Raw genomic sequence first — 12,693 nt, 5'->3', positions numbered from 1 at the left:
ACAGATGAAGTGCAATGTTTTCAAAGCTGCCTTGTTTTGTTTTTTTTACACAGATTTTGTTCACCCTAGTGACAAAAGTCCTGTGGTGCTGAGACTCAGAACTAAAACCACACTTCAATTGTCGTAAGTGCAGTTACACAGCTTTACAGTTTGTTGCTGTGTGTTTGTGCCTCGCATCCACTTTGTATGTATTCACCGTACGAGAGTACAAGATGTGTATAGCCGTTGCCCTCAAGTAAGGTCACAACCATGAATCATATTAAATGTGTTTAACATTATGATTCAGTGTATAGACTTGACATGCACTGGTTTGGATACAGCCAGTGGGGGGGAGCTCCATCTTCTCTGGTAATGTATATCATCATCATTGGTAAATGACATATATACCAATGTGTGGTCATAAATATTAATATATAATAACTAGAAATCTATATGCACATATAGATCATATACATTTTTTAAAATATATTTACTTAAAGCTTCTCAACACAGGAAGGTATTTCAGGAAATTAATTATGTCTATAGCGATAGCAACACTGCGCCTCTATCCTGTACAGTCACAGCAACTATACACAGGGCCGTTGCTAGGAATTCTGGGCCCCCTGAAAGAATACTAAAGTGGGCCCCTAGTACCCCCTGACTTTTCCACTTTTTTTTCTTAGACTACGTATGTATTATCATTTTTTATTTAGCCTACTTTGTTTTGATGCTAATGCAGCATTACTATGAGTATTAGTCAGGGTCTTATGCAGAATAAATCAGTCATACAAAGATTAGACTACTGGGGGTTTTTGTGGGCCCTACTGGGCGCTGGGCCCCTAGAATTATCATCACCTTTCTCCCCTATACAACGGCCCTGACTATACAACTGCCACATTATTTTCCAGATTATTGAAAAAACCACATTATCAATTCATCATGTGGCCACATGTTACTCTAACTGAAAACAACAGCCGCCTATCATTCCATATTCAAAGTACGATTATAAGTGCAGATAACCTGAAGTGAGAAAGCTGCATAAACAAAACATGATTTATTTAAAAACAATATTAAGCTGCATGACAGCTGGGGAACATTTTGGAAGTCAATAACTGCTTGCCTGGAGAAGTTATTCAAAAAAAAATTCAGAGAACTACCCATGCAGTCAATTAGAAAACATCATCCCTCATGACAACAAATGACAGATGTTGTCAGGTATGACACCCAAGCTTCAGAAACATTATTCCTGAGTCTGCCACGGAAAGTTTTGATGTATTACAAGCTTTGCAAAGTGTTGGTCCACAATAGAAAATAACAACAGCGATGAAATGTAATAAATATCAAGTGCTGTACCTAGACAGGAAATGCTGTTGTGGAGATTATGTGTCAAAAACAATGACATGTAACAACTAGTGTGGTCTGTTGTATGCTGGCTGATATTTACATTAACATTAATGCAAGTATTGTATCTGCCAAAGGAAGCAATGTGAGTGACTGGGAAAGTCAATGTTCATGAAACAGCTTGAATAATGTCTATTGTATGCTAATGTTTGACACTTGACACTGTGTTATTAATATTATTTGAAGGTACATCCATGTTATTAGCATTTACCCTCCCTCCCTAACAGCATGTGTTTATGACAAGTCTGTCAAAGAAGAGCACACCACCGCACGCTGAAGATTTCTGACAACAAAATGGAAGCCGGTATACGGACAGACTCCACTGAATACTAGACGATCATATTACTGCGTTTACACAATTGCATATGACATGCAGGAAAACGTTCACAGATTACTGCGTGGCAAGAGCACTTACTGCTTCATCTCGGATCTGACAAGCTGATGAAAATTGGTCGCAATGAATTTAGGAATTCCTTGAGCAGTCGTGCCAGTGCAGATGTTTGCTTCGCACCAGGAAAGAATAGGACAAAATAAGCAACCCCTACTGTCATCACATTTTATTTTTCACCCAAGACTGCACTTCAGATGTGTGGAGCAGATGTTCCGTCTTTGTCTCTCAGCAGTTTTTTTTCCCAAATTATGAACCCAACCAGCCAGTCACAACACAGCGCACAAGCCATTTCTCATTTATCCCTTTACCCCCCTTAAACAACGACAGCTTGCCTTGGCTCCCTTAATGCTTTTTTTTTTTTTTTTTACACACACTAAATTTGATGAAACATGTCCAAATGAGGGCTAGGGAGCAGCGCAGCTCTGTTGTCAACAATGGTGAGTAGGGTTCAAGAATCAGACATTTCCTCTGCATTAAGAGAAGAAAAACAAAACATCTTCCTAAATGTATTGATCAGCCAAAGACATTGCATAACTGCTTATTTACAGTAAAGAAATCAATTATGTTGGCAGGTGATTTTGATCACAGCATCGACCACCCAACGTGTTTTTCTACAGTATGTTGATGATGATCAAAGTGATTTAAAGGAACACAGATTCCTTCAGTGACCTGCAGTTTGGACTGGAATTCAAAAAGTAAATTGCTGGTTGAACTAAAGCCAAATTAGTTTCACCGTAATATCCTTTACAATGTCAAGTCCAAAGATCTTAGCAGTCATATTCTTGTTAAGGGCAGATCCCAGACCCTTGTCACCAATTCACAGACACAGCTGGCCACCAGCAAAGCTAATATTAAACCGGAGAACTAAGCAGCTGAGTAAACAAACAGACATTGCACTTCCCAGATTCTTGGCTTGACTGGACTGGAGGCAGAATGCAGAACAAGTGGAGCGACTGTGTGCTGCAAATTAAATGGACAGCTATGGGTCTGCGAGCAAGCATAACCCAGGGGCCTGATACCGGCAGAATGGAGAAGGCTGTTGTGCAGCAGAAAGACAGGCACCATGCCCTGCAGCGGGATGATGATGATGATGATGGTGATGGTGATGATGATGATCCATATGGGGATCCTCAATCGAGCGGGCTCCCAGTTCAGCGATGACGAACCAAGATAAGAGCTGACACTGCTGCCAACGCTACATTGACTTTGTCTGCACATCGCATTAGAGCTACCTACCTCAGAAACAAAGGGAAGGTTTGACCTTTAGTTACCACTGCAACTACAAAGGAAAGGAAAGGAAAGGAGAGGAAAGGAAAGGAAGGGAAATGAGAGGAAAGGAAATGAGAGGAAAGGAAATGAGAGGAAAGGAAAGGAAAGGAAAGGAAAGGAAAGGAAAGGAAAGGAAAGGAAAGGAAAGGAAGGAAAGGAAAGGAAAGGAAAGGAAAGGAAAGGAAAGGAAAGGAAAGGAGAGGAAAGGAGAGGAAAGGAGAGGAGAGGAGAGGAGAGGAGAGGAAAGGAAAGGAAAGGAAAGGAAAGGAAAGGAAAGGAAAGGAAAGGAAAGGAAAGGAAAGGAAAGGAAAGGAAAGGAAAGGAAAGGAAAGGAAAGGAAAGGAAAGGAAAGGATGAACACAAGGCTGCTGAAAAAACGCAGTTGGAGTGTTTTTGTTTGTCTCTGAAGTGCCCATTATTACTAGCAAGCTCAGAGAAAATGGGTTAAGAGAGAGGGTTTCTTCAAGTGAGTGACCAAGTAAAACAAGACGGAGCGAAAATAGGGAGATAATAATTGATGAAAATGGAGAGGGATGGAATAGAGACGACTTCGGCGAAAAGGTTGACTGGAGAAACGACAAGAGATGGTGAGAGAGGGCTGGAGAGGAATCCAGCATGAGCCAACAGTTGCCGCAGTGTAAAAACCTCTGAAGGTTAATTTCTCTAGCTCAGCATCTTGCCAATATCCCTGTGATCAGAACCTCTGTAGGCCAGCCATCTGCTTCCCCTTCTCTCTGCCGCTGCACTCTCTACTCTCTCTATTCCTATTTGGCTTCATCTGGGAGTGGACATGCATCAGGGCACTTGTAGGGACTAATCTCTGAATGTGCTGGTGTGGTGGGGGGGACACAGTCAGTCTTGTAACTAAAACTATTTAGTTTCTAGTTAGACAATGACATGATGTTTTTGAGTTTACTATTGAGAGGCATGCATGCATTTTACAATGTGTGAGTGGCTACATGAACATCTATAACATTCCTACATTGCCCCTGTGACAGTGTGCAGCAAAACATTTACCCCCTTTGTAACTCATTCTGATCCTCTATCAATTAATCAAGTTAATCAAGCAATGATTATTTCAGTTACTTTGCTGCAATGTAAGCAAATAGTAAGAAAATGCACTCACAATAAGCCATAAAGCGTTGCCTTGTTCTGTCTAATACAGATAGATTTAGTTTACTATATCAGAAGAAAGCCAGTAGGACAAAAACACACTCCACAAGTTAGAACCAAGAAACTGTCATTTTGCCGTTTTGTAATAAAACTTAAGTAAATTCAAGCTTGTTAAATATTGATGAGCTGGGAATTATTTCCCAATATGACCTCAAATAAGAAAATACTGGTGTCCCCAGTGGCTTTTTAGGCCTGACTGACAACAAAAGAGAAATAAAATAATATATAGGCTAGTTGAAGCCAATTGGAAGTTCACAGCACACATCAATTATCCTGTCAAGCCTGAACAAAAAAAAACAGAACAGGAAATTTAATTTACGAGCTCCCCGACAGGTTTTTGTTGCAACCTAAAGCAATAATGCACCTTCAGTTCGGTGCTCAGCTGCAATCTTTTCATACACTGCCACTTCACCAAGGGGATAAGTACTAAGGGTATATTTTTTGTGACCTCAGAGGACACAATGTCAATTATTCTGGGTATGGCTGTGTGGAGGACTTCATTCCCTAATCAAAATAAATGGCCAGGGCAGCAGAAAGTGAATGGAGCTAAGCCCCCAATATTCCTTCGAGACAGGAGGGGGGTTTTGGGCCACAAACAAATCCATTACCACAAGGTAAATAGGACGCATCAGCACTCTTGGCCCATTTGAATGGTTCGAGCCCCGTGACCACCCCTGCACAGGATTCTTCCATTTTAGACGCAGGAGCTGATAGCAAGAGTTTCTTTTTTTTTTCGTGCACACCACCCTGCAGTCAATCTTACATAATACATTCTGATGATAAAACTCTTCCGCATATGGCAGCTCCGCTAACTGAAAGTGGCTGTGACTAACTCACTGTAATGGGAAAATTCAGCTTCCTGCGTATAATGGGAAAAACGTGGAGCAAGTGTAAGTTCAAACTTTAATGCAATGCTGTTGAGGAGTTGGAGGAGGTGGTGGGGGTTGGGGGTTGTAATTAAAATGAGCTGTCATGAAATTAAATATTTTTTTAACCCTTTTTTTTTTTATTCGCTTCGCCAGCTGGTAGTCATTTCACTGTCAGGGTGTGTATAATTTCAGCTGAAAGTGAAGACAGTTCTGCTCAAAGGAACTTTTTTTTTCACAGCGAGAGAGCTTTTAGGAGGCTCCTCATATACAGCCAGGCTTTCATATTGTCCATCTTTTTTTTTTCCTCCAGTGTCTTGTTCACAGTGCTTCTGCTTTTGATATTAGATAAAAACTTTATCAGGGATAATATGACTCTGTCATGTTGCTCTGCAGAAGAGTCAGCCAGGAATATGCTCAGCTCAACTGCAGAAGCTTCAAGAAAGGCACCTACTGTGTATATAGTGAGAAAACCTATATAAAAAGGAATAATTAGATACAGAATTAGTTACAGATACAGTATATTGTTGGACCCTTGACTTGGATTTGAAACACAGTTCTCTTTAACGCTTCACCTCACAATTAGAGGATACATTTACAAATATTATTTTTCATTTTTTTCCATGTCATTAGCAATGCTCAGCACCCTGCGAAATGCACTCAGTTTAAAGTGCTGATTCAAGAGGACTACTGAGTCAACCTTTCACTGGTTGCAAATGCTATCACAGTGGTAATAGTTCTTTTGCCCTACACCAGGGAGGTTGTTAAAGCATATCCTCTACTGAAGGCCAAGGCTAAGAGTCGCCGGCCTTCAGCGCAGTCGGAGGCAGATTGCATTTTCTGTGCGAGGCAGGGATTCCCACCTGAGGCTACTGAAGCACAGAAATTGTTATCATTTAAAAAACATTTAGTGGTACCTTTATCTGCAAGCCTATGGTTTATGTGTGGGGTGATCGGTGTATTGTGACATGAAAAGGCAGTAACTTATTGGTTGCATGACAATGAGCGTGAGGGATCCTGCTGGATATCGTGATTGACACATGAAAATCAGTGTTTGGTTTTGTAGAATGAGACAAGATGGCAGGTGTAGTGGGGAATGGAATCACACTGAAAAAAGATTACATGCTCCCCTTGATATCACTAGGCCTACACCCTGGAAAAAAACACAGGTTTGTTTTCTTTTCTTTGAAAAACCCTAAAGCCACAAACAAGACAAACACTTCCAATCAAACTATCAATTCAGTTCAAAAATATGAAGTATTACCTTGAAACAAGACTTTCTATTTCCAATGTAATGCATTAAAAATAGGCATGAACAGTTTCCCCTAGGGAGGGAGTAAAGCAGAAACAAGGGGATGGTTGACTGCTACTGCTCAGGGCCATACAAGAGCATTTAACTAGCAGAGATTAACTACTGGATTCCCACTGGTGGCCTAGATGTCCTAGTGTACCGCCTCAGGGAGGACAGGGAATGATGGAGGGAGTAAAAGAAAAGGGAAGTGGGGATGGGGTGTCCATGTAGCGCTGACAGCTCTCTGGTCACTGGAGAGTATGGAGTGACAGGTGATACAAAACAAAAACAGCTTCCCTGCCTCCACCGTTTCGCCATTTTAGCAACGCTCTGAGGTTGTGATTACTTTGTCATGTTTGTCACAGAGTTATAACCAAATTATGAGTGAATACAACATTGGCAGGTAATAACTGTGTTTTTATATTCTGTATATTAGGAGAAAAGAAAATGGGAGATCATAGCGACTTCTCCTGAACTCTGCAAGATGACTTAAATCCTATTTTTATCACAAACATTCAAAATCATGGCATAGCATCTGTAGCCAATTTATTCCCTCCTGAAAACTGTCTCTCATTTTCCCACTATCTTGACATGGAGCGTGCCTCGACATGGCAGGAATCACCTTAAATCAGATGGACATATTTGTGGATCCTCCTCTCAACTGTTCCCGATCCATCTGGGACATTTTCTCAGGCCATTTCTCGTTAGCATTCATAACATCACAGCCGTACCCACTGGCAATCGTGTTCTAAATACTGTATGGTTGTGTATCACTGGGATCAGTCATGGAAAATTCAGATGCCAAGTTGAGTCTATTACACCTGGGTTACAGTGCTATATGCAATCAGCAGTCAAATGACAAACATCTCCCTCCTCAACGTGAGGCCCAGTGCTACTACTGCAGATGTAAACAACATATCACAGAACTAAGAAACAGAAATCCAACTGCAAGTTCAGATAAATCATCTGCAAAATCAAATCGATGTCATCGTTTCCTGGCAGAGTGGGTGATTTTCAAGTTTGCCTATCTTGGTAATTGGGACAGTTTTGTTCTCACAGTCCTTTCTCAAGTACCTCACTGCAACTGAAACAATTAAGACCCCCAACCAGGACCGGGGACCCCTCTGTAGGAACACCACCGAGTTGTTTATTATATCAACAGCTTGGTCTGAAAGCGTCCAAAGGCTTCCTCCATGTCTTGTATGTGCCTGTGGGACATATGAATGCAGGAAACACACAGCGGGGACGAGTTTGTCTTTTTTTGGCCTTCTTCAACCGCCCACCATTTTCTCTTCCTCCCTCCCCCTCTTTCTGCTTCCCTGCATCTCTCTCTGTCTCTCTCTCTCTCTCTCTCTTCCCTCTTGTGTTTCTGCCTGGAAGTGGAACCGATCGTTCTGGATTCTCTCCTCCATCGCTGAAAAAGCTCCTCTACTTGTGATGCAGAGCGGGCAAAAAAGCACAGGAATATGGCATGTCTCCAGCAACGTTGGTTCAGAGAGGAGGGGAGTGCAGCATTTTGTATGCAGGCAGGATTAGCCTAATTGAAGTGTCAGCCTGAGAAAATTGTAGATGCATGCGGGTTAATGTCTGGGTATAGCAGAAGCTTCACTCATTGCAGTGATGATGAGGAATTTGGCTATCATTGCAGGCCTCGTTTGATTGAGTATGCATGTGTGTGTGTGAGTGTCAGTGTGTGTGTGTGTGTGTGTGTGTGTGTGTGTGTGTGTGTGCGTGTGTGTGCGTGTGTGTGTGTGTGTGTGTGTGTGTGTGCGTGTGTGTGCGTGTGTGTGTGTGTGTGTGTGTGTGTGTGTGTGTGTGCGTGTGTGTGTGTGTGTGTGTGCGCGCGTACCCCACCCCTCTGGTGCTGCTTATTGTAAAACCTACCATCTAGTATATTTGTGAGGCTGAGACAGCATCTTGAAAGTTGTGGGCTCCATAATTACTTTACACTGGGCCATCGCATTAAGAATTTACAATTAAAAACAGCAGTGGTCTCAATTCATTACATTTATGTGCAAACTTGCAAGCAGAATGATGAGCACCGCCTTAAAGGACAATTCTGGGCAAATTCAACTCGGGGCTGTATTTTCCTAACATTTTAGGTCTAAAAGAAGGAATCTGAAGGTTTAAGTTCAGTTTAATTGCTCCTGTTTTGCGGTAGTCGTGTCTGTCACGGCATCGCCACGGCAGCGATGAATGGGAGTGGATGGAAGTTCCGCTGCTTAGGCTGTTTACATCCCTCAAAGCCGCAATTTTTTCCCACAGACAGCGTCAGATGGAGACTCAAACATGCACCGAGAAGTTTATTTACTTCAAGAAAGTCAAGAGTTGATATTCCTGTGTTTATGACACAAACAGGAGCTTCCGACTGCACGTGAACACACCGAGTGTCAACTTGGGTCTCGCACGAGACTCCGGGAGACTTTGAATTAGATCTAGTTTTACAAACATGTCGGCTTGCTTGAAGTAAATAAACTTCTCGGTGCATGTTTGAGTCGCCATCTGACGCTGTCTGTGGCTTTAAGGGATGTAAACAGCCAAAGCAGTGGAACTTCCATCCACTCCCATTCATTGCTGCCGTGGCGATGCGGGGACAGACACAACTACCGCAAAACAGGAGCGATTAAACTGAAAACCTTAAAATTCCTTCTTTTAGACCTAAAATGAAAATACAGCCCAGAGTTGAATTTGCCTGGAATTGTCCTTTAAGGCAGTGTGAGTTGAATTGTACAGCGCTCCCGCCCCCCCCCCCCCCCAACCCCACTTCACACACACACACACACACACACACACACACTTCTCTCTGTTTTTATCAGTGTAATTGTCACTGTAATTGAAATGTGTCAGTGTGACAGTTGCAACTGTGAATTAAAGGCTGAACCTGAGAGAGGGAAATGAAAAGATGCAAGCCGCACTGAAAATACACTGATGCAGAAGCGCAATTCCCCTGTTTTAAGTATACGCTAGAGCTATTATTCTCTTGTCAAGCGTGGAACAAAAATGACTACCTTAAACAGGTCTCACTAACTTCATGTTTACAGCATATCCAGCAGATGTTGCGGGCTTCAGTGATTTCACAAGACTTGAACAAGTTTTATGGTGGACACCATGACAGTAGCTCCTCTTCCTGAAGCAAACACCAATACCCAATTTCACACTGCTTTTAGCTTTCAATGTCCATGTTACACAGCTAAATTCAGTCTAAAACCAACAAGCGACACATATCTTTTTCGTTACACCTTCTGCTCAGAGTTAGCTGAGCCTTCCAAAAATACAGGTACACAGTGCATTCAGCCAGCGATCAGACCTATAATTAACAATCATAATAACAAATTTAAGGTTTATAAATATTGCACATTGCTTTTTACTTAACCAGTTCAGAACACAGGGCTGCCAGAGTTACTTTCAGGTCTAAATAAAAAGCTATTTAGTTTGATTCTATACAAAAAAAACGAAAGAAAAAAAAACCGAGTGAAGTTTTAGCTAGTGAGCAGAGCAGGTACTGTATATTTGCTGCTGGACAGTTTCATCATTTTGAACCAAACCCTTTCAGTCAGCCCACTTGGTGGTCAGACTGGATGATATATTCTTGGTCAAAGATGGCTTACATGACAGAGTGCAAAAAGAGAAATAAACTAGTTGAGGCTCTCACAAGGTGGTTGGCATCTAGCGAGGTCGGCATCATGGCAATTATCCAAAAGTAGTCTAAATCTTTGAGTGTGCTTATATTTATATAAAATACACTTCAGAAGCTTATGTCATCAGTAAAGTGGAGCGAAAACAAACGCCAAAGTGGACATTACTGGTGGGTTATTTCACTGAGTGGTAACAGTGATACATTTCTGTGGACCTCCTTAATGGAGTTCTGGGGGCGTGTCTTTACATTCAATAAGGTGAGTGAATGACCATCACCAGGACTAGACGGTGTGTGAGGATGTAGGAGACTATGACAGATGCAGTTATCCCACATCTCAAGGCTGGCCCTGTCTGATCTATGTGTACAGATGTGTTCAGACTATAGAACGTATGTAGGAAGAAAATCTAAGTGATGGAGTTTCACCTGTAGCCTAGAATAGCTAAAGCACTGTCGTGGAAATTCTTAGCCGTTTGCTGTTGGTGAATAATGAAATACAGACTTCGCCGGCCGACATGCATTTATTTCCTTGCAAGGAAGGTGGTAAAGAAAAGACCAAGACAATGGGAAAACCTAAACATTTATAGCTGAGGGAAGGTCCACTTCTGGGGTGTGTTTGTGTCCTTTGGCCGGCCCCTTCCCTGATTGTGTTTTCACACCTTCACCTTTGAAGGTATCATCACCGGTCTCCCGAGGTATGGAGTTAAGAGATACAATTTAAAATACAAAGGAGTTTGAGTGTGAATTAGGAAGTGGGAAGTTGGGCATCACAGATGGTTAAGTGTAAAGGAACTTGAATTTACAATTGCAGAAGGAAGTCTGGGAAAGTAGGGTGTAGGAACGTCTCAAGTGATTAAAACAAAGGAATATTAAGATTTACCATTACAGCACACACACATGGATACGGTTAACACTCAATGGCCTTCACTCTGTTGGCAGTCAAACACACTTTGCAAAAAGAAGTCTCTGATGACGACACAGCAAATAACCTCTAAAAATAACCCTGCTTAGTTTGTGTATAAACCATAACTCAGGTAAGGATACGAACCCACTTAATCCTGGATGGGTTTCTCCTCATAAAGTCAATTAACTTAATGTGTATGAGATGGGATTGGTAGCTTTCCTCCTGTCCACTATGGGGTTACCCTGCTGGACCACCACTTTGCAGTTATCATACTGCTGAGTCATTGAAACCTGAGGATGAGGTCAGCTTTAAATGCTGCCATAGTGAGACAGCACCAATAGTGATTTCACAGAGAAGGGCAACTGTCAAGGTAAAGACCTCTGTTGGTCCTTCTGCACCTCACCAGCTTCACCCTACTGTGAAAATCCAACAAAAGCTGCTGAGGCTCATGAATATAACCCTGTGTTACAGTCTGCTACCTTCTCCCCATTCTGTCTACTCCATTCTTTTCTCTAACCTGAAATCATTAAACATACAAATGCAACTGTCCTTGAGCAGCCTGCATTACAAAACAATGTCCAGAAAATAATGTACATGAATATACAGAGGTGATGCGTCTGGTTCATAACGAAGCTCCCCTGAATAACAGCGGACTAAAAACCAAGCACATCTCGCTCTGTCTGAAAGCATCAAGCCCACTTTGCAGTAGGTAAACACCTACATTACAGTTAATTTACACTGATGAGAATGAGTGGGCAAGTAACGGGTAAATACTCTACACTGTAGCCAGTGTCTTATGAAGAGAGCCCTGGCTAAGAGTTGGCAGAGGCACGCGTGGGATGGATTACTGTCTTCTTGTTTATTGCGCTTTAATAGGATTTGATTTTATAGTTTTTTTTGGCAATTCCTCCTCCTCTGAACACGCCATCTGAGGGCTGAGAGATATATAATATGGATTAAGGAATGCTTTCTTTGAGAAAAACGTGTCCGTTGCTTTGCTCCAGGAAGATATTATCCTGTCTTTTAAGTATTTATAAGTAGATGTATATTAAAGTAAAAGTGAATATACTATATCGCTATATATTTATATAAAAATATATATATATTTGTTCCAAAAATGGAGAGAAAGTCTTCATGTTAACATGCAGAGCCTGATGAACTACACAAAGAACTATCAGATCATCTTGTAGGAACTGAATTATTGCCAACAATGAGAACTTGAAAGTGATGTCATGTCTTCTTAGCACAACACTGTGAAGATTACGGTAGCAATTCCGCCCAGATATTGGATTATGTTACTCCCAGAACAGATGAGCCAGTTAAATGTTTCCAGAAGTATGCAGCTGTACGAACAGACTTTGTAACACTGTGCTGTGAAACGTTTTACTTGACTTTATCTGTCACATTTGGAGTCAGGGCAACTATTTCATATTCAAAAAATAAGCTACTCTCCTAGCAAGTACACCCTGTAGCTCCCCTACTGTTCAGAGCATATCTGGTTCTGTAGGGAGGACGAGCTGGAAAGCAAAAGGTCACCGTGACAACGTTTATTCAATTACTGACATGATGGCACGCTGCAATTTTAAACATCATAATATTCAATTGATGCAAAGAGCTAAAATTGATCTACATGTCATCAATTCACGTTTGACTGCTGGATCAGTTAATCACTGCCCTGCTGCCAACACAAGCAAGAGGAAATAGCAGAGCATAGCGTTCACAGATGGGAGAGGAAGCGATATTGTCAAGTCTTATACTCTAACATACATAGGATGAGCAAGGAGC

Source organism: Trachurus japonicus, chromosome 18 (genome assembly GCF_045865225.1).
Source record: "Trachurus japonicus isolate A0001 chromosome 18, Traja_1.0".
Lineage (NCBI taxonomy): Eukaryota > Metazoa > Chordata > Actinopteri > Carangiformes > Carangidae > Trachurus > Trachurus japonicus.
The sequence above is the reverse complement of the archived record's forward strand: the minus strand, read 5'-3'. Positions refer to the sequence as shown.